This window comes from Carettochelys insculpta, chromosome 28, assembly GCF_033958435.1.
Source record: "Carettochelys insculpta isolate YL-2023 chromosome 28, ASM3395843v1, whole genome shotgun sequence".
In the NCBI taxonomy this organism is placed as follows: Eukaryota; Metazoa; Chordata; order Testudines; family Carettochelyidae; genus Carettochelys; species Carettochelys insculpta.
This window is the reverse complement of record NC_134164.1, coordinates 8,669,287-8,694,818: the sequence shown is the minus strand read 5'-3', so window position 1 is coordinate 8,694,818 and position 25,532 is coordinate 8,669,287. Positions and strand designations below refer to the sequence as shown.

The window sequence follows — 25,532 nt, the reverse complement described above, 5'->3', positions numbered from 1 at the left end:
CCTTGGCACGGCCGCAGGTCCTCTGGAATGGTGGTTGAAGCATGAAGGGACACATGAATCTTTAGCATATCTGACGCATCTCTTACAATGTTGTGTACACCGGTGCCTTGTGAGAACCTGTTCTCACTTTCAGGTAACATTGTAAACAGGAATTGACAACATTATCTCCTGCAAATTGTAATCAAATTTGTTTGTCTGGTTGATAGGTTGAAAACCACTACTTTAGAGCTTGTAAAGTCTATTCCTTCTTCTTGTTCAGACAAGTATCGGGGGTAGCCATGTTAGTATGTACCTGCAAAAACAACAAGAGGTCCTGTGGCACCTCATAGGCTATGCTCCAGAAAAAACTGTTAGCATATCAGGTGCCACAGGACTTCTTGTTTTTGTTCAACCAGTTTACTGATGTGGGCCATATAGGCAGCTCTGTTCTGTGGGCTGCATTCATGCGCTATATATGCTACCTCTGTGGCCTTAAGGACCTCATGTGGGTTACAACTGTGTCATGGTTGGGCTGCATGCAGGCTATGGATTGAGAACCACTGATCTAAAGTATTACATTGCTTTATCTTTGAATGCACTTATCTGTATACAATTCCCAAGTGGGCCTGCAAAGCAAAGTTTGCCCACACTGGGGTAGGGGCAAGTACAAATCAATTATTGCAGGATCTCACTGGGAACTTACCTGCTGGCAGATGATTCTTCATATACAGCTACATTTTGAGACCTATTGATTAGCCAGCTTTTGATCTGTTTATTGTGTACCATGTTAAGTATAGATCATTCTAGTGCTCCAGTCAAAATGTTGTACACCGCCACCTGAGTCCCAAAAATCTTCCAGAAGGTTTAACTGCTACCTTTGTCAACCTAACATGTAATCTCATCCAGTTAGTTTGATAGGCTCTATCTGCCATATACCTGTGTTGATTTTTGTGAATTGTAGTCCCCTCCTTTAATTCTTTGAGTCTTGTATCAGCAGTATCATTATTTGACCTGGGATGGATAACAGGCTGGCTGGGCTATAATTATCCATGTGTATTTCAAATTCCCACTGCCTCTATACATCCTGCTTTCCTTTGGGATAGGCAGTGGAAGAACTGAAGCTCAGTGGTGTTTCTAACCTGACCTGAATGGAGAAGCACTGGGGGCTCTCCTGAGAATGGCATGTCTGCAGCCTGGTTTCTATATCATGGGCTAAACTGAAGGGAACTTTCAGCTGCTTTATCCCTGTGGAATGGAAATGCTGCACCTTCACTGCTGCTCACTCTTCTCCTTGTTTGTTTCTAGTTAATATCCTTTTCCTGTCTCTCATCCTTCTGTTCTCTTTTCCCCATACATGAAGGGCAATTCCAAATGAGCTGCTCTGCACATCAGCCTGGGTTCCCTCTAATTTTTTTTCATCCGTAGGTAAAATATGTGCACCAAGGCATGTGTGGAGGTGCACCACTGGTAGAAACACATACTGTGGCTGTGGGTGCTCTGCTAATCAGCTTGCTAATTTGCTAAATCTCTCCTGGGTGACCACCCAAGCATTCAACTTACAGGCAATGTTGAGATCAACATGTCTCTCCCCTTCCCCTTTCCAATGGCTGGCTGGTAATCTACTACCTCTACAGACTTAGCAGGGCAGCTCCTTTAGCTCAAGTGGTAGGGAGCAAGCTGTTTGGCGCTTAGCATCCTTAGTTCACTCCCCATTTGGCCACTTCATGCACACATCAAGGTGCAGCTCACTTCACATCCAAGCATCCTTCACTCTTGGTGACTCATTTCAGATTAAGGCAATCACATGACTTCCTCAAAGAAAAGCCTAAGGGCCTGTGGCATCCTTGCAAATTAAACACTGCCTGCATCTGTCCCTTGCTAGGTCCTTAAGAGCATCTGGCACCATTGCACTATTATTGTGCTGCTGAAGCTTTTTGGCATCCGTGTGATCACAGGTCGGGTAGCAGCATTCTATGGCAAACACCCTTTATAACTTCCACACCAAGAAGCAGCTCAATCTCCGCCAATGCTGATGGGAGACAGCTACTGGCTGGGAAGTCAGCTGACAAGGAAAGCTGAAATATAAAGGTGGAGCTTCTAGCCTCTGATGCTAATATTCTGCATCTGAACTGAAACCCAAACTAGCAGATGTCCCAAACCAAGCAAGGAGCCAGCCCTGTGTTTAACAGTCCATTAGGTAGAAAATACAATGTCAGCTCCCTGCATTATATAGAGCTCAGGTCATACCTGAAGGCCTGATGCCCAGAGCTGTGCATGGATACAGAATTTGAATCTGCATCCATATCTGCCAAAAAAAAGCTGTGGATATCCACAGCCATGAATGCAAATCCCCATGGATATCAAGTGGATATCTGCCAATTTGCAGGGTGCTAGGTATGGATGCAGATGTGGATACAAGTTTTGTATCTAGAACCCTGCAAATTTACGGATATCCACTTTGTAGCCAAGGGGGGTCTGCATCCTTGGATGTGGATATTTGCGGCTCAGCTGCAGATAACATTTTTGTATCTATAAATATGAGCCGTGGATATTCACATCCACATCCACGGGTGCAGATCCCCATGGATGTAAAGTGGATAACTGCAGATTTGCAGGGCTCTACTGCTGTATGTCTCTTCTCACTATTTAAGAACAGGGCCTTATATCAACTAACTCTTTAGGCCACGTTTTCAAAGGCTCAATTCCCACAGCTGGGATCAGATTTTTCAAAGGAGCTCTGCTCTCATTTAGGTAGGTGCCTAAGGACCAGGTGTGGGCAGCTCATGAAGGCCCAGATAGGTAGATAGAGTATATAGGATAGAGAAGATAGATGAATGGGCCAAGATTTGGGGGATAGGGAAGAGCTATAGCTGGAGAGACAGACAATAAGTGGATAGGTGACAGGAGATCACAGGTAGGTGACTAGAGAAAACAGAACTTGCTGATGGTTCCCTTCATTAGTCATTTCCCGTTGTCCCTCGAGCACCCCCAGCAGGTTCCCGTCAGAGGCTCCCCAGAGCACAGGAGGTGAAGGGTAAGCTAACTGCAGCTGGTAGCAGTTGCTCTGAAGTGCTAATGAGACATAACATAGAACAGACGGAGCCTGACAGGAGATGGGAAGGGACAGCAGGGGAACAGACAGACTTGGCAGAGGATGAAAGTTAAAATAAGGGCTGAGCAACTTATTGCAAGAGTGGGGGAAATTGTGGAGTGAGGAGTCCAGCCTCAGGTCAAGGCTATACAGGGGCCTCTCGCTCCAAGGGGGAAGGGACCACTGCTTCCTCATTCCCTTCCCACCCCACACAACTCAGCAGTGTAAACTGGTAGCCTGTAGCAGAACAGGTGCCAAGGGCTGGACTAGGTTTTCTGACACACACTGCTCCAAACTACCTGGACTAAAAGGGAAGCAAGGCTAAGGGAGAAAAGCAAATTTGGTTCCCGTGGCATGGGCAGGCCTTGCCCACACCACTGGGCTGCTAACAAGGGGGCCATTCATTACAAACTTAGTGGTTTGTAACCTAGGAAATGGGCTAGGACCCACCTCCTGGAAGAGCCATCACATGGGAATGACTCTTGGGCCTCCTGGGCTGGATTCATACCAGTTACTTCATAGCAGAAGGCTCCATCCACTAAGCCATTGGCTTGGCATCAGCTCAGCTCTCCAGAGATTGTGATGCTGAAGTGGTAGAAAGCCATCTTCCCAGTAACGGAGCAGAGTGTCAGCATCTCTGTCTGGGCCTGGGGAAGACCCAGGATGGGAGAGTTGGTTCAGGTGAAAAAGTGGGTATCATTTCAGATTTTGGTGAAGGGGAGGTGACCTGTATATGCCACAGTAATGTGGGGGGGGGGCAGAGTGAAGGCATGGGAGTGGGAGGGGAGTAAGTGTTACTGAGCATGCTCAGTACAAATAGCTGAGCAGGGAGGGGGAATGGCTCATCAACTCTGTCAGCCCCCCACCCCCACACCCCACCTCTTTCCAGGGGCTGCTAAGGCACTTAAACTCTAGATTTTTGGCAGATAACTTAGCATTAGCTGTCAGGAGCACTGCATCTAACTCCTATATAAAAGAAAGAAAATAAATGTGAGATAGTATTAGAGCTGAATGTAACATATTCTGACACCTTATAGCAAATCACTTCAGGGCCACTGGTTAGGCTTCAAATTTTAATATGTATTCTTATTTCATTACTAACTCTTCAGAGAGAGACACACACACTCTGACAGGTGTCCTGGCTGTGTCTCAGCTCTGGGAGAGGATGACTTTATATAGAGGCGATATGATGTTTTCTGTCTTTATGTTTTCCTTACCTAACAATTCCCAATATTCTGTTAGCTTTTGACATTGTCACTGACCATTGAGCAGATGTTTTCAGAGAACTATCCACAAGGATTGCAAAATCTTTCTTGAGCGGTAACAGTTAACTTAGATGCCATCATTTTGAATGGAGCGTTTAGATTGTATTTTTCATTGTGCATTACTTTGCATTTATCAATATTGAAAGCCATCTGGTTTTATGTTGCCCAATCACCCTTTGTAATGCTTCACCGTCAGTTTTGGACTTGACAGTTTGAGTAATTTTAGATAATCTGCAAATGTTGCCCCCTCACTGGTCACCCCTTTATTTCGACCCCTTGTTTCCCATCTTTTAAGTGGAACATCTGGCAATGTTTTCATGAACCACCCTTTGATTACTTGAATGATAGGCCCTGTGTCCTCCGGTTATTCCCTGTCGCAAAGCTGGGAGCAGCACGAGCTCTGTTGCAGTTAAAGCACGTGCCCTAGTCCCAGATACAGCTCTTAAGCAAACTTCAGGTGTGAAATTCAGAGTCCAGGTTTTCCTGAGGTCAGTCAGAGACCCACAGGAGCAGCTTTGGATCAGATTTGGTGAGGGTATTGCACCCTCCGCCAGCCCAGCCCTTGCCCTCTCCTCACTTCCTGATTCATTTCCCCATTACCCCTCCAGTCCCAGCCCCCCACTTCTTCTCCATCACCCACTGCCCCTGTCTCCTGCCCTCCCCAACTCCTTCTCTGTCTTGTCCTTCCCCTTCGCCCACTCAGGGGTTTGAGCATTGGCCTGCTAAACCCAGGTTGTAAGTTCAGTCCTTGAGGGTACCATTTAGGGACTGGGGCAAAATAGGGGAAGGGGAAAAAAGGGATGGTGCTTGTTCCTGCCAAGAGAGCGGAGGACTAAACTCAATGACCTCCCAAGGTCCCTTGCAGTTCTATGAGATGTGTGTCTCCATATATTCTATATCCTCCCTTGCTCAGGCAACCCCTGCTCAGGTTCTCTCTCTCTCTCCCCTGACTGAAAACCTCCCCATACCTCCTTCCTCCGGAGCTCAGCTTTCTCCCTGTCCTGTTCCATTAAATTGCCAAGAGCTGAATTCTTAAACACACAGATTAATCTCAGGGACATCTCCCTGTCCCACCATAAATCACTGGCATTCCTCCTCTCCCCCTGCCACAGCTTATGCCTCTCTCACTAGCGTCGTGCTGATCCAGGCCCAGATACAGAGCCATTGACATTCTGGAGATGCCAAGGTGGATTTTTTCCATTCAGTTTATTCCCACAGCAGCTCAGTGCCTTCACCCCATGCTCTGCTGCTGGTCCCCGTCCTGCTCCTGGGGAGCCGCCTGCTACCTTAGGAAAGGTTTCCCAGGGTCTCCGTGTTGGACCTTACGTCCTTCAATACCTGGGTTGCTATTGTGACAGCGGGGATTGACTTGGGGCCCTGTGGAGCTCAAGGCCATGAGCCACGGGCTCCCTCGTGGGGCTGTAACAGACTCAGAGTCTCTCCAGGACGGTGGGGTCTGTAGCACCAGGGTTATACAGTGCAGCAAGCGCATGTCAAAGCAGGCACGCCTGCATTCAGAGCTGGCCTCAGCCAGCAGTATCCCACCTGCAGATCCTCCAGCTGGCCTCTCTGCCACCCGCAGTGCAACCCGCTCAGCAGCAAGGGCAGATTCTCTGGAGAACAGTCAAGGGAGTGAGGCTGATTTACACCTGCTAGCCCAGGGACTCTCTTGGCCCAAGCATCCTTGGAAAACAAGGCCCCAGCGGCACAGAGAAGGAAGCCTTTGTTAGCCTGTCCGTTGACAATGCTGCACCTCCTTAGAACTCTCCATAGGGCCAGATCGTGGGATGGAACTTGGAGGGGGAGTTCTCCCCCATCAGCTGCTGCCACCATGGCAACAGAGCCATTTTGGCCAAAGCCTGGGATTCCTGGGTTCTGTGCTCAGCACTTCTGGGCTCTCTGTCTCCATCCGGAAGTGTGGCTGATATCTGCCTGCCAGGGTGGTGGGGCAGCAGGAGGTGCTCTGTGATCCCTGCCTGAACAGAGGGCAAAGTATAACTGTTCCCCTAGAATCGAGGAGGCAGGAGAGGCACAAAGCTGACATTACAGTGTGGTGCATTCTGGGAGCTGGAGATATTTGTTATCTTCACCCCCTCAAATGTCCATCTGGGGTGGGGAATAGCTGGGACATCAGAACACAAGAACAGCCACACTGGGTCAGACCAGAGGTCCTTCTCGTCCTGTATCCTGTCTTCCAACAGTAGCTGATGTCAGGTGCCTCAGAGGGAATGAACAGAACAGGTACTCATCAAGTGATCCATCCCCTGTCATCCATTTCCAACCTCTGATAAACAGAGGCTAGGGATGCCATTCCTACCCATCCCGGCTAATGGCCCTTGATGGATGTATTCTCTGCAAAGTTATCTAGTGCTTTTTTGAACCCTACTAAAGTCCTGGTCTTCACAACATCCTCTGGCAAGGAGTTCCACAGGTTGACTGGGTGCTGCATGAAGAAAAACTTCCTTTCCTTTGTTGTAAACTTGCTACCTATTAATTTCATTTGGTGACACCTAGTTCTTATGTTTTGGAAACAAGTAAGTCACTTTTCCTTATTTACTTTCTCTACACCAGTCATGATTTTATAGGCTTCTATCTTATCTCCCTTTCGTCCCCCTTCTCTAAGCTGAAAAGTTCTAGACTTTTTAATTTCTCTTCATACAGCAGCTCTTCCAAGCCCCTCATCATTTTTGTTGCCCATTTCTGAACCTTTTCTGATGTCAAGGTATCTTTTTTGAAATGAGTCAACCACATCTGCAGGCAGTATTGGAGATGTGAGTGTAGCATGAATTTATAGAGGCAGTAAGATAGTCCTTGTCTTATTCTCTATCCTACTTTTAATGATTCCTAACATTGCCTGCTTTTTTTGGACTGCTGCAGCAGAATGAACAGAAGTTTTAAGAGAACTATCCCACAATGACTCCAACATCTCTCTCTCTCTCGAGTGGTAATAGCTAAATTAATCCCCATCATTTTGTTTGTATAGCTGGTGTTATTTTTTCCCAATGTGTGTTACTTCTACAATTCTTGCTTCTGATTTGGGCTAGAGATGGTGTGAGAGGGTGATCCAAGACCATTTATGTATTTCCCAGTTTGAGATCTTTCTTCCTTGAGTGACCCCTCCAGCACACCCAATGGGGTGTGAGCAGATGGGCTCTGCTCAGCCTGGGGCTGCTGCTTTCAGACAGGGACTGCTGAGGGGACAAGCCCGTCCACCCTTACTGAAGTGGTGTATTTCCCACTGGGCCATGGAATAATGTGGCCTGAAGTATTTCCCCTGCAGACAAAGCCAGGCCTAGGGCCTATGAAGTTCACACTCCATTTTGGTCAATTTCACAGTTAATTTGAAACATGGTAAATGTCATCATTTCAGCTATTTAAATGTGAATTTTTGCAGTGTGATAATTGAAGGGGTCTGTCATAATCGTGAGGGTTAGCCAGCAGCCTGGGAGTAAAAGGTTAACCTCCTGAGCCAGGTGGGGTTGGCCTATAGGAATGTAGGTAAGAATTGAATTTTGGCTCCTCCTTCTTCTGTTCGCTGTCTTTTGCTTCTTCTTTCCAGCCATGAGGGAGACAGACACAGAATATCTCCCTCCAAGAACAGACCCTCCAATCTTCTGTAAGTAGGGTAAAATTTAAATAGATCCGTTAGGCTTTATTGTTATATGGTTTGGGAAGTGGGGTCTGATGTCTGTGCACTTTTTAGAAATGTTCTTTTACTCTCCTTGTAACTAAGTTCTAGGCCCATGGTGGAGACTCCCCATGTGTTTTACTTTGTGACTCTCCCATCCGGTCATGAGGCTTGCAACACAAATATTGTTGTAATTGTAACCCTTCTAGTAATGCCAGGTGCCTGCCAGAAGGGCCGGGTTCAACTCCTGTGGGGTTTTCCTGTCAAGGATACAACCAACCGGCTCGAGCCCCCACCCAGTGGCCTGAGACAATTTCACCCCCGTGCTGGGGGCCTGTAAGGCGGTTCTCCCTCCCCCTTGCAAGCACAGAGTCTGAGATGGAACTGGCTTGTTTAATGACCATAACCTACCCCAAGGTTACAGTGAGAGATGCAGTATATCTCAGCACAGAAGAGACAAACCCGTTTACCCAGATACCATCCCCATATGCAGTAGAACCACATCTCTTGCTGGGGCTCTTCGCCCTTTACCCCACACACAGTTACAGGGTGTACCTTCTACAGTGCAGTCCCAGACCCAAAGATACATCACCAGGGTAGTGCTAGCTGTCCACTTGTCTGCAGCCTCCCCTTGCTCCCACCAGCCAGTCACCATCATCTGCTACTCCTCCTACTGGCCACCCCCTGTCATCCACCACTCCTCCTACCAGCCACCCACCGGTCCACTGCTGCTCCTACCACCACTCCCACCCCATTGGTTGGGATCACCCTGAGGTAGAACCCCCTGATTTCAGCTCTTGATATCTCTAGTATGAGGTTCCATAAACACCCTAGTATCCAGCTCTATCTTTCAACAGGTGGGAAGATTAGTCAAGCTAACCTTGTAGCTACAGGACCAACACATAGGCAGGGCCAGGACACTTAATAAGCAGACTCAGCCCATACCCCTCCCTTTCTTATTTAGGATGCTTTAAACCATGGAGCCCTGTGTAATCAATGTCTTACACAGCTATGGCGACTGCCCTGTCCCCCACAACAAACCAGAGCATTGGTGAGATCTCACAACTCCTGCACTAAGTGTCAGCTTAAATTGTGATTTTACAACTACATGTTTACAATAGACCAAATCTCATAGCTTACTTGCTTCCCATCAGGCTTTGCCTGAAAAGGTATCACACCTGCACACCTTTGCATTCTCATGCAAATGATCCCTGGGAGACACATTCCTCCCAGCCTCAATAGTAACAGAGAGGAAGCTGTGCTAGTCTATACACTATCAAAACAAAAAGCAGTCAAGTAGCACTTTAAAGACTAGCAAAATAGTTTATTAGGTGAACTTTCATGGGACAGACCCACTTCTTCAGACCATAGCCAGACCAGAACAGACTCCCAGCCTCAGTATCACACCTGCAGCCCTTTGCATTCTCATGCAGATGACCTCTGGGAGACACATTCCTCCCAGGCTTCAGCAGCACTGCATTCTCCTGCTCCCCATTCCCCACACTACCAAAGACAGGGGAACTGCTGCTGCCCCCTACTTGAGCAGCCCACCTCCTCATCCAGCAGCTGCTGCATCCTCACCCCCCAGGAAAGGTAAGGGGCTTCTGAAAGCAGCAGTTGGGCCCCCTCCACAGGCCTCCTCCTGTGGAGTGGCCTGGGAGGGGTGAGTTTGGGCAGAGCCCTTCCTTTCCACCGGGGCTCCAGAGGGGTGGCTGCATAGCCAGGGGTGGGGTGTTAGGGTGTGCCCCTGCCCCACCCCTGCAGCCACCCCCCCTTACTGCCCCCCCACCCACACCCAGCCGCCGCTGGGGGCCCCTCCTCCACCTGGGCCCCCTTCTAACCAGCTGCCCCTTCCTTCTCCCCCTGGTTTCTTAAAGGCTCTGCAGCAGCTGCTGTGGGCCCCCCCCTCAGGCGCACGTGGGCACCCCCACCCCCACATTTCCACCAGGTTGGCTGTGCCCACGCCCCCTCCCACCCCCCTTTATTTTTCACTTCACCCAAGCGCCTGAGCCCCCCCCACCACAACCACCACCACCCACGCACAAACTTCAATTCCCCACATCCCAGTGCAGAAAAAGAGCCATCTTACCATCTTGTGCTGGGAGCAGCGGCCATCTTAGGTTTCACCTTCCCCTGACCTCACTGCCCTTGCTCTGCCCTTCCCCCATCTGACTGGGTCCTCAGCCCGGCCGGTGGGGGAGGGGCAGCCACGCCTCCACCCTTCCTTCCCCTCCACTCTCCTCCCCTCCCCCACTCTCTCTTAAAGGCCCCACACCCAACAAACTTCCCCCATCTTATAAACCCACCACCATGACCCCCACACCCGCCGGAGGGTCATCCGGTGACCCCCTCCTCCCCTTGTCTTCCACTGTCACCCCTCCCACCCCCGAAACGGCGGCCCACTCATCCAGGGCCGCCCAAGACTCTGCCGCCATGTCGGCTGAGGGCGCGGGCGCAGGCTCCGGGGCTCCCACCACCTCCGCCGCGGCATCCTCCAGCAACCTGGCCCCGAACCCACCCCCCCAAAAGGGCAGGAAGGGCCAGGGGAAAAGGAAGGGCAAGAGCCCCGCCCGGAAGGCTAAACCCCCCGTGGCGGGGACTCTCCCCCCCGCTGCCCAAGCACTCGCCGCAGCCTCCCCTTCTCCCCTTCCCCCTGCTTCCTCCACCACCCCTGGGGGCCCCGACATCTCGGCCCCCAGGTCGTATGCCCAGGTGGCGGCCGCCGCCCCGCACCCTGCTCCTTCCGCCTCCGCCAGGACTACCACCCCCGACGGTCGTGGCCCCTTCCCCGCGCTCACCAGGAGGCACGGGGTCTGCTGCCTCCTGGTGGCTGCCTCGCCCCACGTGGAGACCTACGTGCGGGCGTTGGCACGGGTGGTGGGGTCCGCGGCCGTGGTGGCAGCCTCCCGGATGTTCGGGAAGATCGTCTTCTTCCTGGCTTCGGAGGCCGCCGCCCAGGAGGCAGTGGAGAGGGGCCTGGTGGTTGGGGGCGTGCACGTGCCCCTGGAGCTGCTGGAAGACCTGGGCGTGCGGGTGGTGTTCTCGTCCGTCCCGCCCTTCCTTCCCAACGCTGCCCTTCTGCCTTTCCTCACCGCCCTGGGCCGGCCTTTGACGGTCCTGAGTCCCCTCCCCCTAGGCTGCAAAGACCCCGCCCTCCGGCACGTGCTCTCATTCCGCCAGCAGGCCCGAGTCCAACTGCCGCCGGTGGCAGCACAGGGCGGGGTGGCCCAGGAGGGGACTATACTGGTGCCCTATCAAGGGGCCCAGTACCGGGTCTTCTACACCCTGGGGGAGGCCCGGTGCTTCGGGTGCCGGGCGGCGGGGCATGTCCGGAGGGATTGCCCCCTGGCCCGGCACGAAGAAGAGGAGCCCGGGACCTCCTCCGACCCGGGGGGCGTCAGCCACGAGACCGGCGGCGCCCCGACCGCAACAGGCCCTGGGACCGCCCCTCCTCTTTTAGGCCCGGACGGCTCCATCGCCGCTCGGGCGTCGGAGGGCGCCCGGCAGCATGGTGCTGGGAGAGAAGAAGTGGGCGCCGGCGCCCGAGCGGGCACAAAAGCCGGGCCCGTGGAGGAGAGGGAGGCAGGGCCGGCGGCAGGACCAAAAGAGGGCCCACCCCAGGGCGGGTCGCCCCTCTCCCTCGCCGCCCCACCCCCCTCCTCCCTCCCTCCCTCCTTGTCGGCCCTATCCCCTGGCCCCTCCTCCTCTACTGCACAGCCCGCCTCCTCAGAGGACTGGGTATTGGTGGGGGGGAAAAGGAAAAAAGGGGGTGCGCGCGTCTGGCACCCCACCCCGCCGGAGGACGGGGTGGAGGTGCCATGCAAGGCACCCAAGAGATCTGCCAGCCCCGCTCCACCCGCCGAACCCCCGGCTACCAACCATCTGCCGGGGGTGACGGAGGTTGCCGCCGCGGCGGCCAAGGAGATTAACACCCCCTTGGCCCCGGAGCCAGAGCCAAAAGAGGCCGAGATGTCCCGCCCCGTGCCCGCGCCCTCCTCTGGCACCCCTCCGGCCACTACCCAGGCGGCTGTAATGGAGCGCCTGGAGGAGGTGGCTCCCAGCCTCGCCCTCCTCTCACAGGAGGTCGAGGCCCTGGGTCTCACCCCGGTGGCCCTGGACATGGAAGGCCTGCTATTAGAGGCCTGTGGGCCGCCTATGGACTCTCCCCCACCCCTCCCACTTTCCCCCACCCCTCCCACCAGCAATCCCTCAATTGCCACCTCCTTCTGCCCTGAGCTGTCCCAAGGGGCAACCCCTCCCTCAACTAGGGACGACCCCCCGGCGGAGGTCGGCCAGCCCCCGGATGCCCCAGGGGAATTAGGGCTCCCCATGCCCCCCCCCTTCGTCCCCGCAACTGAAAACCCCGATACCCTCTCCCCCGACCTGCCGGCGCCTCCCGCTGAGAGTGCCGGCACCTCAACCTCTACCCTGCCATTGCCTGAGGAAGCCCCCCTCCTGGAGACCTCCTTGGCCCGTGTTTCCGCCCTTGCTCCCACCTTGGCCTCACTGCTTGCCACCCCCGCCATACCCCTTCCCGGCCAATGCCCCGCTCCAGAACCCGCAATCCCCCCCACTCTAAACCCTCCCCTTCCTCCTCCCCCCCCACTCCCTCCTTTCCCTCCCCCCCATGACCCCTCTCTTCCCCCACTGATCTCTACCTCCCCTGCCCCCATCCCTCCCCCTCCTTTTTACCCCTGCCCACTCATACCTGCCCCCGAGGTCGTAACCCCTCAGGAGGCCCCTCTTGCACTGCCCTCTCCCAGCACTTCCGGGGCTGCTCTCCCCCCGCCGCCCTCATCCCTCCCAAACTCAGGCCCCAGTCCCTACCCCAACCTCTTCTCTGGCTGGGGGGCCCAAAAGAACGCGAGGCCGACGGGTTCTCAAGACCCCGAGACCTCGGCACCCCACACGCTGGCGGGCGAGATGCGCCAGTTCTTGGAGGACGTTCGCGGCTCCAAGAACAAGGTTACTCTCGCCCTCCAGCGCTGGGGAGACTTTCACTCTGCCCTGGAGTCCATGAGGGCCCTTCTGAGGGAGGGCAAGGGGACCGGAAAGAGGGACGCCGCGGTCTACCAACGGGCCCGTGGCTTCCGTGACGCCCTCGTCACCTTTGGCATAGCTCACGGCTTGCTGCGTGGCCCCACGGGAACCACCAGCGCTCCCTCTGGCGAGGATCCTCCCCAGCCCTCCAAATGGCGCCGTTCATCCTTGCCACACTAAACGTCAGGGGCTGCGGGTCGGGTCTCCGCAGGTGCCGAGTGCTCCCCTTCCTCCGAGAGGGCGGGTACTTGGTCACCTTTCTACAGGACACCCACACTACTCCGGCTGCCGAAGCCAAGTTGCGGCTGGAGTGGGGAGACGGGGTCCACTTTAGTCATCTCTCGGCCCAGCGGGCCGGGGTAGCGACCCTGTTCTCCCCAGACCTGCAGCCCGAGGTGCTGGGGAGCGTCGAGGTCGTGCCGGGCCGCCTGCTGTATCTCCGGGTGCGGGTGGAGGGGCTGCCTCTTCACCTTGTCAACATCTACGCCCTGACACTCGGCCCGGAGAGAACCCCCTTCTTCCGGCAGGCGGTGGCCTTCCTCGACACCATCGATCCTCGCGAGTGCCTGGTCCTCGGCGGGGATTTCAACTGCACCCTCGAGGAGCGGGACCGCACGGGGACCGAGAAGTGCCAGGCCGCTGCGGACGTCCTCAGGGAGCTTATTAACCGTCGCTCCCTGGTGTATGTCTGGCGCAGCCACCACCTGGACAAGGACGCCGGTTTCACCTACGTCCAGGTGGTGGGCCATAAATCTGCACACTCCCGGTTGGACCGCATTTACATCTCGCGGCACCATCTCTCCCAGGCCCACGCCTCCAGCGTATGGCCAGCCCCCTTCTCGGACCACCATCTGGTGGCCGTGAAGGCTTCCCTCTCGCCAGGGAAGCGGGGGTCGGCCTACTGGCATTTTAACAACAGCCTGCTGGAGGACGTGGGCTTCGTGGCGTCCTTCCGGGAGTTCTGACTGGCCTGGCGCGAGCAGCGGCACGCCTTTCCCTCGGCACGGCGGTGGTGGGACCTGGGAAAGGTGAGCGCGCGGCTCTTCTGCCGCGACTATACTCGGGGGGCCAGCCGGCGGCGGGATGCATTGATAGGGCAGCTGGAACGGGAGGTCCTTGAGCTGGAGAGGCGTCTAGCCGCCAGCCCCGGAGATCCATTCCTCTGCGGCACGTACCAGGAGAAGCGGGACGAGCTCAGGACCCTCGACGCCCATCGGGCACAGGGGGCCTTGGTGAGGTCGCGAATCCAACTCCTCCGGGAGATGGACCGCGGCTCCCGCTTCTTCTACGCCCTGGAGAAAAAGAGGGGCGCCCAAAAACATATCCTCTGCCTTCTGGCAGAGGATGGCACCCCTCTTACGGATCCGGTGGAGATGCGCGAGAGGGCTCGCGCCTTCTACGCCGCCCTTTTCTCCCCGGATCCGACCGACGCCGACGCCCGCAGGGCGCTCCGGGACCAACTCCCGTCGGTCAGCATGGGCGACTGGGACCGGCTGGAGCTTCCTCTCACTCTGGCCGAGCTCTCGGAAGCCCTCCGTCTCATGCCCACCAATAAATCCCCGGGCATGGACGGGCTGACCGTGGAGTTTTACTGTGTGTTTTGGGACGTCCTCGGCCCAGACCTGCTCGGCGTCTGGGCCGAGGCCCTGCAAAGCGGGGTGCTCCCCCTCTCGTGCAGGCGTGCAGTCCTCAGCCTGCTACCCAAGAAGGGGGACCCCCGCGACCTCAAGAACTGGCGTCCCATCTCGCTCCTCAGCACGGACTACAAGATCATTGCCAAAGCCATCTCCTGTCGCTTGGGGTCCGTGCTGCAGGACGTGGTCCACCCCGACCAGACCTACACCGTCCCGGGCCGCACCATCTTGCAGAATTTGTCCCTGGTCCGGGATCTCTTAGAGCTTGGGTGTAGGGATGGCCTGTCGTTCGCCCTCCTGTCCCTGGACCAGGAGAAGGCGTTTGACAGGGTGGACCACGGGTATCTCCTGGGCACCCTGCAGGCCTTCGGCTTCGGACCCTGCTTCGTCGGGTTTCTCTGGGTGCTGTACGCTGCCTCGGAGTGCATGGTCAAGCTCAACTGGACCCTGACCGCTCCGGTCAGCTTTGGACGGGGAGTACGACAAGGCTGCCCGCTCTCAGGACAGCTGTACGCTCTGGCCATCGAGCCCTTCCTCTGCCTCCTTCAGCGAAGGTTGACGGGGTTGGCGCTTCCAGAGGCAGGGCTGCGGCTAGTCCTGTCGGCGTACGCCGCCGACGTGCTCCTCGTGGTCCAGGACCCGGGAGACCTGGCGCGTCTGGAGGCCTGCCAAGCTATCTACTCGGCAGCCTCCTCCGCCCGGGTCAACTGGGTCAAGATCTCTGGCCTGGTGGTCGGGACCGGATGGCAGACGAGCCGCCTCCCACCCGCGCTTCAGGCCATCCGGTGGAGTGCGGGTCCGCTGCTCTATCTAGGCGTCTTTCTCTCCGCCACGCATCCCTCTCCGCCGGAAAACTGGCAAGGCCTACAGAGCAGGGTCGCTGAGCGGTTGCGGAGGTGGACAGGGCTACTCCAGTGTCTCTCCCTCCGAGGGAGAGTGCTGGTGTTGAACCAACTAGTCCTGTCCATGCTCTGGCACCGCCTCAGCACCCTGGTCCCACCCCCCGGGTTCCTGGACCAGCTCCAGAGGTTAATCCTGGAGTTCTTCTGGCCAGGACTGCACTGGGTCCCTGCAGGGGTACTCCATCTCCCCCCGGAGGAAGGGGGACAGGGCCTGACCTGCACGCGCACTCAGGTCCATGTCTTCCGCCTCCGGGCCCTGCAGAGGCTTCTCAACACCAACAGTGCAGATAGTCCGGCGTGGAGCACGCTGGCGCATGCTTTCCTCCGCCGTTACCGAGGGCTCCGATGCGACCGGCAGCTCCTCTATTTATCCTGCAGAGACCGTCCGCGAGGCCTCTCGGAGCTGCCGGCCTTCTACCAGGACCTCCTCCGCACTTGGCGGCTGCTCGCAGCCTCCAGATCCTTAGGGGCCACCGTGGGAGAAGACCTCCTCGCGGAGCCCCTGCTACACAACCCCCACCTTCGTGTGCAGGCGGCGGAGTCTCGCACGGTGCGCCGGAGGCTGGTTCTAGGTGGAATCACCAGGGTCGGAGACCTCCTGGACTACGAGCGGGGGGACTGGATGGAGTCCCCGGCGCTCGCCCGGCGCATGGGGCTCTCCGACCTACGCTCCCCCCGTCTCGTACTCCGGGAGGTGAAGGCTGCCCTGCCCTCCACTGCTCACAGTTACCTCGGCCGGGTCCTGCGAGAGGGTGCACCCCGCCCCCCTCCCACTCCTAGCCCTCCGGACCTCTTCGTGGGCCCCCGGCTTTGCGATCCTGCCCGCCCCCCTCCCGCCCATCACCTCAGCTGGCTGCACACTTTCCAGCCGGTCCCCTTCCGAACCGTGCCTCGACACCTTCTGTACGCGCTCGTGCTTCACACGCTCCACTTCCCCACCCTCGTGTCCCGCCCCGATCACAAATGGCGGGACCTCTTGCCGTCATCGGAGGGTGGGGAGCCCCGGTGGGCCGGCCTCTACTCCACCTTGGTCCCGCGGCCCGCCGGGGCCATCAGCTGGAGAATCCTCCATGGAGCGGTGAGCACGGGCGTGTACCTGGCGCGGTTCACCCCCATCCCGGACACCTGTACCTTTTGCGGCACGAGGGAGAACCTGGCGCACATCTACATCGAGTGCGCCAGGCTGCAGCCCCTCTTCCGGCTCCTCCAGAACCTCCTCTTGAGGTTCTGGCTGCACTTCTCCCCACACCTTCTCATCCTCTCACACCCTATCCGTGGCCCCACAAAGTCGCGGGACCTCCTCGTCAGCCTCCTCCTGGCCACGGCCAAAATGGCCATTTACAAAACCAGGGAGAGGAGGCTGGCAGGGGGGGTGACCTGCGACTGTGGGGCCTACTTCCGTTCCTCCCTCCGCTCACGAATCCGAGCAGAGTTCCTCTGGGCGGCGTCCACCAACTCCCTGGATGCCTTTGAGGAACGGTGGGCGCTGTCCGGGGTCCTCTGCTCGGTGTCCCCCTCTGGCTCCCTCATTTTAAACCTTTGACCCTCACTCCCGCTCCTGGTTTTTCTTTCGTTGTCCCCCGTATTTACTTGGAACCGGGCTGTTTTTAATGGGTCCCCTCTCATCGTGAGAGGGGCCTTGTAGCCGTGGGCAGGCTATGCCTGCCCACTCCCCCGGCATCCAATAGGTACATCATAATAAAAGTTCTCTCTTTTTCTTTTTATTAACTTGGTTTTGGTTAACGTTTGTGTCCTGGTTTTTACTTTTGGGGCTGAGATTTCCCAAGTCATCTCGCCCTGGTTTCCTTATTACTTGGGTGGTGGCAGCGAATTTTATCCCAAAAATCTAAGGTTTTTAGGATTTTGGGGGGGAAGTTTATACCAAAACCTGGTAAATAAGGTTTTGGAGGTACTTTTGCTGTCCCCCACTTCTGCATTTGTTTTGGTAGAGTGGGGAAGGAGCCAAGACAGGGTCCTGACCCAAAAGGAGTTGTCGAGGGTCACAAGGTTATTGTGAGGGGGTTGTGGTAAGTGTTCCCTCTAATTTTTTCCATCCATGGGTGGAATAAATCTTGTAACATGCACCGTGGCATGTGAAGATGAGTACCAACAATAGGAATACAGGCTGCTGGCTGTGGGCGCTCTGCTAATCAGCTGGGCGGTATCTGAATCTCTCTGGGGTGGCTGCTCCAGTGCTCAGCGTACAGGGTACTGCTGCTCTTACCTGTGTGCTGCTGCTGGCAGGGTGCTGCCTCCAGAGCTGGGCCCACAGCCAACATTATAACTGCAGCTCTCTAGGGCTACAGCTACACTGCAGACCTATTTCAAAATAAGGTATTTCAAAACACAACTGCATATCACAACTACACACAAGATGTATTTCAAAATACCACCCAGCTATTTTGCAATAGCATTTCTGGACCCGTAGCGCAATTTCAAAATACTGCCAGTGGAGCCTATTATGGCTTATTACAAAATAGCACTATGCCGTGTCTTAATAGCACCTATTTTGAAATAGCAGTTTCAAAATAGGCGTAATTTCCCCTGCACTGAGTGTTACCGATTTCAAAGTAACGCACCTGCTATTTCGATTTTATTCTAACATAGTGTTTGCACAATCTAGACCCTAGCAAAATTATTTCAAAATAACTCTGTAGTGGAGCTGTAGCCTACCTGCACAGCTCTGAAGGCTGCGCAGAACTAATGGTGGCAATGCCATAACCCTCCTAAAATAATTTTGTGACCCCTCCCCTTTCGGCAACTCTCTTTTGGGTCAGGGCTCTCAGTTTGAGAAACGCTGGTCTCCCCCGTGAAATCTGCATAGGATGGGGCAAAGGCATGCAAAACACCAGATTTCACAGTCTGTGCCATGGTCTGCATGGTTATGAATTGGGTAGGGCCCTAAACAAGCCAACAGCAGAACTTGGGGGGATAGCAGCAGAGGTCTGGCCTGCGCCAGGACTTTCCCTGCCGTAACACCACCATAGGCAGAGAGGAACCAGGCACATTCCAGCTTTCGCCCCGCAGTTCTTTGCCAAAGCCCATTAGTGTCTGATTGTGCTGCAAGACTTGGAACCTCGGCTGGGCTCAAAGCAAGCTAATGATATGTTGTGCAAAGCTTTTTGAAAGCTCCCCTTTGCCTTTTCCCTCTCCAGTTTGCTGCCGGGCATGAGAGCAGCCTCACGCCGCACACCAGACAGCTGAGCAGGTCCCACGCGCAGTGGGAAATTCAGAACCACCCCCAATAATACCGGCACCCTCCTGGCAGTGGGGTTGAGGCACAGACGTGGCTCGAAATATTTGCAGTCAGCAGCTGGCACTTTTGTGAGGTTGGCCACAGACGTGACATCTTGATAGCCTGAAAAATGCCTCTCTGTTCCCTTTGGCTCTGGGTTTTATGCTGAAGTCCCTCTGTGCCATGTCAGGTCACTAGCAAGAGCACAGGCCCTAATGTGAGGGTCAAAGTGCTATATGGGATGAGGGGATTTCTTTGGGGGTTTGTTTCATTGTTGTCAGTAGACATTTAGTTCTAAGGCCGCGGCTTCCAACCCTGATAATGTTTGTTGTGTCGTCCTTTTGCAGCATGGGCCTCTAACAAAGGAATCTGCTCATTAAAATGGATCCAGATATGACCATGACCTTTGAAAGCCTGTATTGATGAGTCAGTTACAGGTCCCTTGGTTTCCTGTCGCTCTGTGAAAGCCCTTCCCCGCCCCACCTTCTGCAGATCTGCAGTCTGCCTGCAACTGTGATCCACAGATCTGCAAACTCTTTACAAATATCCATTAGGCCCAGGTATGAGGTGGGGAGGAATCAGCTGTTTTACAGGCAGGGGAACTGAGGCATGGGTAGAGCTTAAAAAGCCTGGTTTTCAGTGGCCAATGTCTCACTGACATCAGTGCTTTCCATGTGCTCCAGCACCCAGGTGCTCGGCCCCCTCCCGTTTTCAACTGGCTTTTCCCCAGAGCCCAACACAGTGTTGGACCCTTTGCAAAATCTGGCCTCCAGATGTGGGTGCTGAGGCCATTTAAGTTCAGCCCTGAGCAATCTGACAAACTGGGCTACGCCAGGGGGTGCTGAGAAGAGACCGCAGCAGCCCTGGCATTCCTATGGGGAGTGCAACATTCCTGGCTCTGGACCAGCGGCTGACCTCAGCCTGATGAGGCTTGGTCTATGCTAGGCAGGTAAGTCAATAGCAGATATGCAATTCTAGCTACGACAATTGCGTAACTAGAATTGATTTATCTGCAATCGACTTACCTGGCCATCTTCACAGAGGGAGGTTGATGGGAGAAGCTCTCCCATCAATCTCCCTGACTCCTCCCCATATCGAGGCATACAAGGGTCAACTGCCAACCCCAGATAGTTTGATTTCATGTGTCTCTACCAGGCACACAAAATCCAACTCGGGCAAATCAACCCCAAGTGGATCGATCTTCTGGGTAATGGCGACTTACCCTCAGACGAGTTCTGGTTGGACCAGCTGCCTGTCAACTGACCCTGGCAGGGAGGGTTCTGCGGATGGCCCTGCTGGGAGTGATTGCTCTGTGTCTGCAAGACTGCTCAGTGGCCAAGCAGCATCTCTGCTCACGCAGATGACTCCCCACGGACAGTCCGCCTGTGAGATTGAGGGTGTCTGGGGAAATCTTGAGGCTCTGGTGCTGCTCTGTGACCTGCCCATGGAAGGGGATGCTGGGCCAAAGGTTATCCTTGGTGTCATGGCGGGGATGAGTTTAGCCCAATGCCCAGATGTGGGCCAAACTCAGACTGGAAGTGGCCAGGTGTAACTTTCACTGCTTTACACCAGCAAAGGCTTTGACTCTGTCTATGTAAAAGAATGAGAACTTCCTTAGTTTGCAGGTGCTTAAACTCCTCCCCAGGCCCAATGAGAAATTTTTGCCTTGTAAATGGCGTTTTGCCAGCATAACGGCTCTTCCTCTTCTTGGCGGGGTGGGTCAATGTAGTTAGTCTGCAAAAATGCCAAAAAACAGCATTTACGCTGCCCAACTTTACAGCCTTGTTGCTAAAAGCCAGGTGATGTAGCTGTCATGCCGACCGGCAGAATCACACCTGGGACTGCAGAACGTGAACCTCTGCCCTGTGAGTCAAAAACCAGCAGGGTGTCAGAGAAGGCTGTCCAGCAGATGCCTTATTCTCTCTGTCCTTGGCCACTAGCTGGGACAGTGCAGACCACCCAACTGGTGTGGGGGTTACATGGACATAGCCTTGGTCTTTCTGCATTTAGCAAGGCCTAGCTGAGCCCTGTAGCCACAGGGATATTGCAGCTACCCTCTGACCTAGCAGGACACATCCTGTTCCCAGGTAACTGCTTCTCTCTTGGGCTGGAGCATGAGGAGAGCTGAAATCATCTCCTGTGCAGGCAGCTGCACCTCAGGAGATGCTCCCACAGTGATGGGAGCGGTGACCAAGGGGTTAACTCCAGCAAAGCATCTTGCTCTTGCCTCCTCCGGGTGCTAAGCAGAGTGCCCTGTGCTGGCAGAGGGGCAGGCTGCATGTCACACCCTAGCCAGGAGTCGGGAGGTGGGGGGTGAGAAATCACAAGCTTTTCTGTTGACTTTGTGCTTGTCCTCCTGCTGTGTTACAAGCCCTGATCCCCGCAGAAGAAGATGTGGCTGGCAGCTGCTGTGCCTGCCCTGCTGAGTCACACACGCGCTGGGCTGTTCCAGCGCCACACTCCTGCGTAAGGAGGCTCTGTGAGAGCCCCTCCAGCTGTTCAGCCCGGTAACAAAGGGCAGTGTCTGGCTGCGCCTGGGTGGCCCGGTCTAACCTGAGCCCAGGGATCTCCGCCCAGGTGGGAGGGTTGGGACCAGAGCAGATGTGCTGATCTTGCGTGGAAGAAGAAGGACTGGATGAGTTCAGAATTCTCCCCTGGCAGGACCATAATGAGCTGGGGGAGGATTTGGCCAGCGCAGAAGCTGTGTAGCTCTGTGGTGAGCAGGTCTGTGCTACCCTCCTCACAGGCCCTGGCAGCAGGGAAGAGCCCAGGCAGGTTGTGTCAGAAGTGGGGGGTGGTACAGGCAGCATCTGAGCAGCATGAAAGTGGCTGGCAGAGCCCTCCCCTCCCCAGGCCCCCTCTCTCAGGAGCCACCGCATGGAGTGGGAGCGGGCCTGATGGCGGCAGAAGGCGAGTCCCGGCTCCACGGCTGGGGGCTCCTCTCCCCCACTTTCATCTCCTCTGCCACTTCCCTGTCCGCCCCTCACTGCCGGCAGCCCCAGGAGACTCCTCTCAGGAAGTCCCTGCCAGCCTGGGGTCCAGATGGTTCATTGTGAGCTCATCTGGCACAGGGAGAACCTGTGAGGAGCAGCCAGCTCCTGCCAAGTGCAGTTGTAGCATCTGCCTCCTGCCTCAGGCTCTTCCTGTCCGCGCAGGGGTGGACACGGGCCAGGCAGCAGAGGTGCCCCTGGGTGACGGCGGTCGGATCAGCTGCATGTCACTGGTGGGGACCCACAGTGGAGCGGTTTTGCGAAAAGCACAGTTCCCTGCAGTGTGGTCTGCCCGGCCCTTGGGGCTCAGGCCCTGGTCTCTGGCCTTCTTCCCGGAGGTAAACGCTGTGGAGCAAAGGCCACTGGGGTTAGTGTCCAAGCTTCAGTTTTCAAAGCGGCTGAAGAAAATCTGGTGCAGGGGAGTTAGGGGCTAAAATGGGTTTGAGGGATTGTGCCTTGGACACCCTAATTAAAGAAGGTGCCAGTCTAGGTGCCTCTGGAAAGCTCAGCCTGACTATAAATGGCTTGACACGGGCGGTGAGGAGGGGGCAAAGGAGGGGAGGAGAATCCTGCAGCTGTCCTGAAAGCTGCTTTCCTCTCACAAGTCTCTGTCCTTCTCTCTTCTCCTGAGACCTTCTATCCCTGTAAGCTGAGCACTTGGGCGGCCACCCTGGAGAGATTCAGGCGCTGCCCAGCTGATTAGCAGAGTGCCCACAGCAAGCAGTGTGTGTTTCCATTGATGCTGCACATCTGCCTTTGCCTTGGTGCACATAACAAAATTTATTCTGACCATGGATGGAAGAAGTTAGAGGGAACTGCCTGAGACCCCAGTCGTGTCTGGGGTGGCCTCTGACACCTTCCAGACAGACAGCAAACAGCTGAGAGGACATGCTCCCTCCCCTGCGGCTCAGCTCCATCTGACATCCTCCAGAAAGGTACTGCAACCCAGGGAACAGACTCAGAGGGGGCATTGCTTTAGCTCCGTAAGGGTCCCCCATCCCCCTGTCTCATCCTCACTTCTTTGGGCAACAGCCTTAGTGTCAGATCTTTGGTGCTGTGGGACGTGGCTGGATTCCACTGTATCATTTCTAGGAGGCAGCAGAGTCTGACCTAAATGATACCACCACCTGAAAACTTCTGCACAGGGGACTGGGCACGGGCACTTCTGGGTTCTGTTCCTAACTTGGGGTGAGAGTGGACGAGGCCTCCAGGGTGCTGTGCCTGGTTCTGCTCCTAATTTTCCTGTCTCATTCTCTCCTGGTGTTAAAAGGCAGGAGGGAGACATAATATTTCTCAAGTATCAGAGGCGTAGCCATGTTAGTCTGGATCTGTAACAGCAACGAAGGGTCCTGTGGCACCTTATAGACTAACAGAAAAGTTTTGAGCATGAGCTTTCGTGAGCACAGGGCCATTGGTTTCTTGAGAGGTGTAGCTGCCCCGCCTGTAGGCAGCACTAAATCGACAGAAAAATTCCTCCACTGAAGTAGCTACCACTCTCAGGAAGGTGGATTACCTCTGCAGACAGAAATGGCTCTTGCATTGGCTGTAGACCTACCCTGGGTGGATTCTTCCAGGGACCTAGCATTGTCTACACTGGAGGGCTGGTTGGTTTAACTCCTTTGTGCAGGGGCGTGGATTTTTCACACTCCTGAGCACGGTAGCAGAGTCCATTTAAGTTGTCGATGTAGATTTGACAGCCCAGCAAGCACAGCGCCACTCTTTGATTCATAACTGCAAGCCAGGGTGGGCTTTGTTATTATTATCTTTTTATTCTTTCATCAGCTCTGATTCTTACAAGACCAGCCCGTCTCTCAAAATGGATTTTGCTCGTGGCCATTCCAGCCCTGTCTCCTACCCTCCCCAGCTCTGTAAATGGATTTATCCTATATCTATTGGAAAAAATAATCCCAGCTGCCTGGCCCTTTAAAAGGGTTTAACTGGGTCCATTGCTTTCCTCTTCTTTTGTTTGTGTGTGTGTAACTGACGTCAGGGCCGATTTTAAAGTTCCAAGATGCCAGCCATCTGCTCCTGATTACAGAAGCCTGAGCTCTTTAAAATTGTACAGAAGAGATTGTTCCCGTCCCTTTCCCCCGCTGGCCAAGAGGAAAGGCTAGGGGAATGCTGGCTATGCCAGGGAGTGGAGCTCCTGATAGCAGCATCAGCGCAACACAGTGCCTGTTGATGTGTTAATCCCCCTTGCCTGTCCACTGGTGGCCTTTTAATCACAGTGCGGAATGAGGGAGATAAGGAATCAGTGCCTTACACAACAGAAACTAATTGCTGCTGTGAGAGGCTGAGCTGCCTTCTGCAGAGATGGGCCTAGATGAGGATTTGAGAAACAGGAGTGGATTCTCTTTCTCACACTTTCCCACATTACGCAGTGCCCCCCTCCGCTGTCCTAGCTCAAGTGTGGGGAGAGATTGCTGCAGATTTTCTCAGGCTTTGCTAGAGAGTGATAAAGCATTAAAAGCCAACCTGAAGTGATCCAAGAAGGAAGGACGTCCTATCCAGGCTAACTTACCAGTGGGGTTTCCTGTTGCCCAGCTGCACCCTTGGCTTTGCATGAGGATGGAAAATGACCATGGGGTGCCACATTGTGTTGGTGTAGCAGTGACTGCCCCCAGGGGGCTTGAACCTGGAACTTCAGTACAGGCACCTCTAGCGTTTGATCTAAGAGCCAGCTGACTCTCCCCTTGGGAAGAAAGTTGATTTCAGATATGCAATTCTCGTTACGCCATTCGTGTAGCTCGAATCAACATATCAGAATTGACTTTCTTGCCTAGTGTAGTCTGGGCCTCTTCTGGCTCATGCCAACATCACTTACTACACACAACAGCGTGAAGTACAGGGGTTGACGGCCAAGCCCGGAGAGGTTGATTTTGCTGCATCTCAACAGACGTGGCAGAATTGAACTCCAGAAGATTGACGGTGGCTCGGCAATCTTTTGCTAAGTATAGATTAGCCCTAAAGCTGTAGAGGAGACTCATTCTTTCTCTGTGTAAGTGGTCTAGGGGCCACTACATGGGATAGTTAAACTCACCTAGGTGTGCGAGTTACATACTTCCTGGAGCTGCAGAAGGGCATCTGGAGCTTCTGACACCCACTTGAAATCCCAGCTGAGCCCGCATTTGTAACTGCCTATTTGTAATCTCTGCACACGAGCTTCCACAGTTTAAGCTAAATACCAGCTGGCTGTCCACTGAGGCTATAGAGGAAGCACATTCTTTCTCTCCGTCAGTGGTCTAGGTGCCACTACATGGGACCCTGAACCACCCCAGGTGTGTGGGTTATATAGGCATCTCTCGGAATAATGATAACTTGTGCTAACAACCACAGCTCTCATCCCAAAGAATCCAAAGGTTTTTTTTTGTGGATCACACACATGCAAAGCCCAAAGAGAAATGCAGCTGCTTCTGAAGCAGGACATGGCAGCAGTTTAACACAGCAGCTGAAGGACACCCAGAAAATGAAGATGAGTCCTGCATCCAATTGTTTTTAGGGAGGCAGGATGTAATTTTAGTCACTGTGGAATTCAGCCAGAATGTCACATTTAACACCCCAGACCTTGTGGAAAGTGCTGTGGGATTTTTAATAATGGCTGGTGTCACAGCGCCTTGGGGTTATCACTTATCAAAAAAGCTGCCCTTCCAGCAGAACAGTGTGTTGTAGAACCATTCAGAGCGCTGAATTTAGCTCTGCCTCTGATTAAGATATGAGCCTGGTTTCCCAACAATTCCTTCCAGACTGGGAATCTTCCCAGCAAGTCTG

The 25,532-nt window shown here is 54.7% G+C and overlaps 1 protein-coding gene across 2 annotated transcripts in view; it reads left to right on the top strand.

Annotated features, from left to right (window-relative positions):
- The window catches only part of KCNH6 (potassium voltage-gated channel subfamily H member 6), a 139,628-nt gene that overhangs the window by 42,841 nt on the left and 71,255 nt on the right, over positions 1-25,532 (top strand). The window lies entirely within an intron of this gene.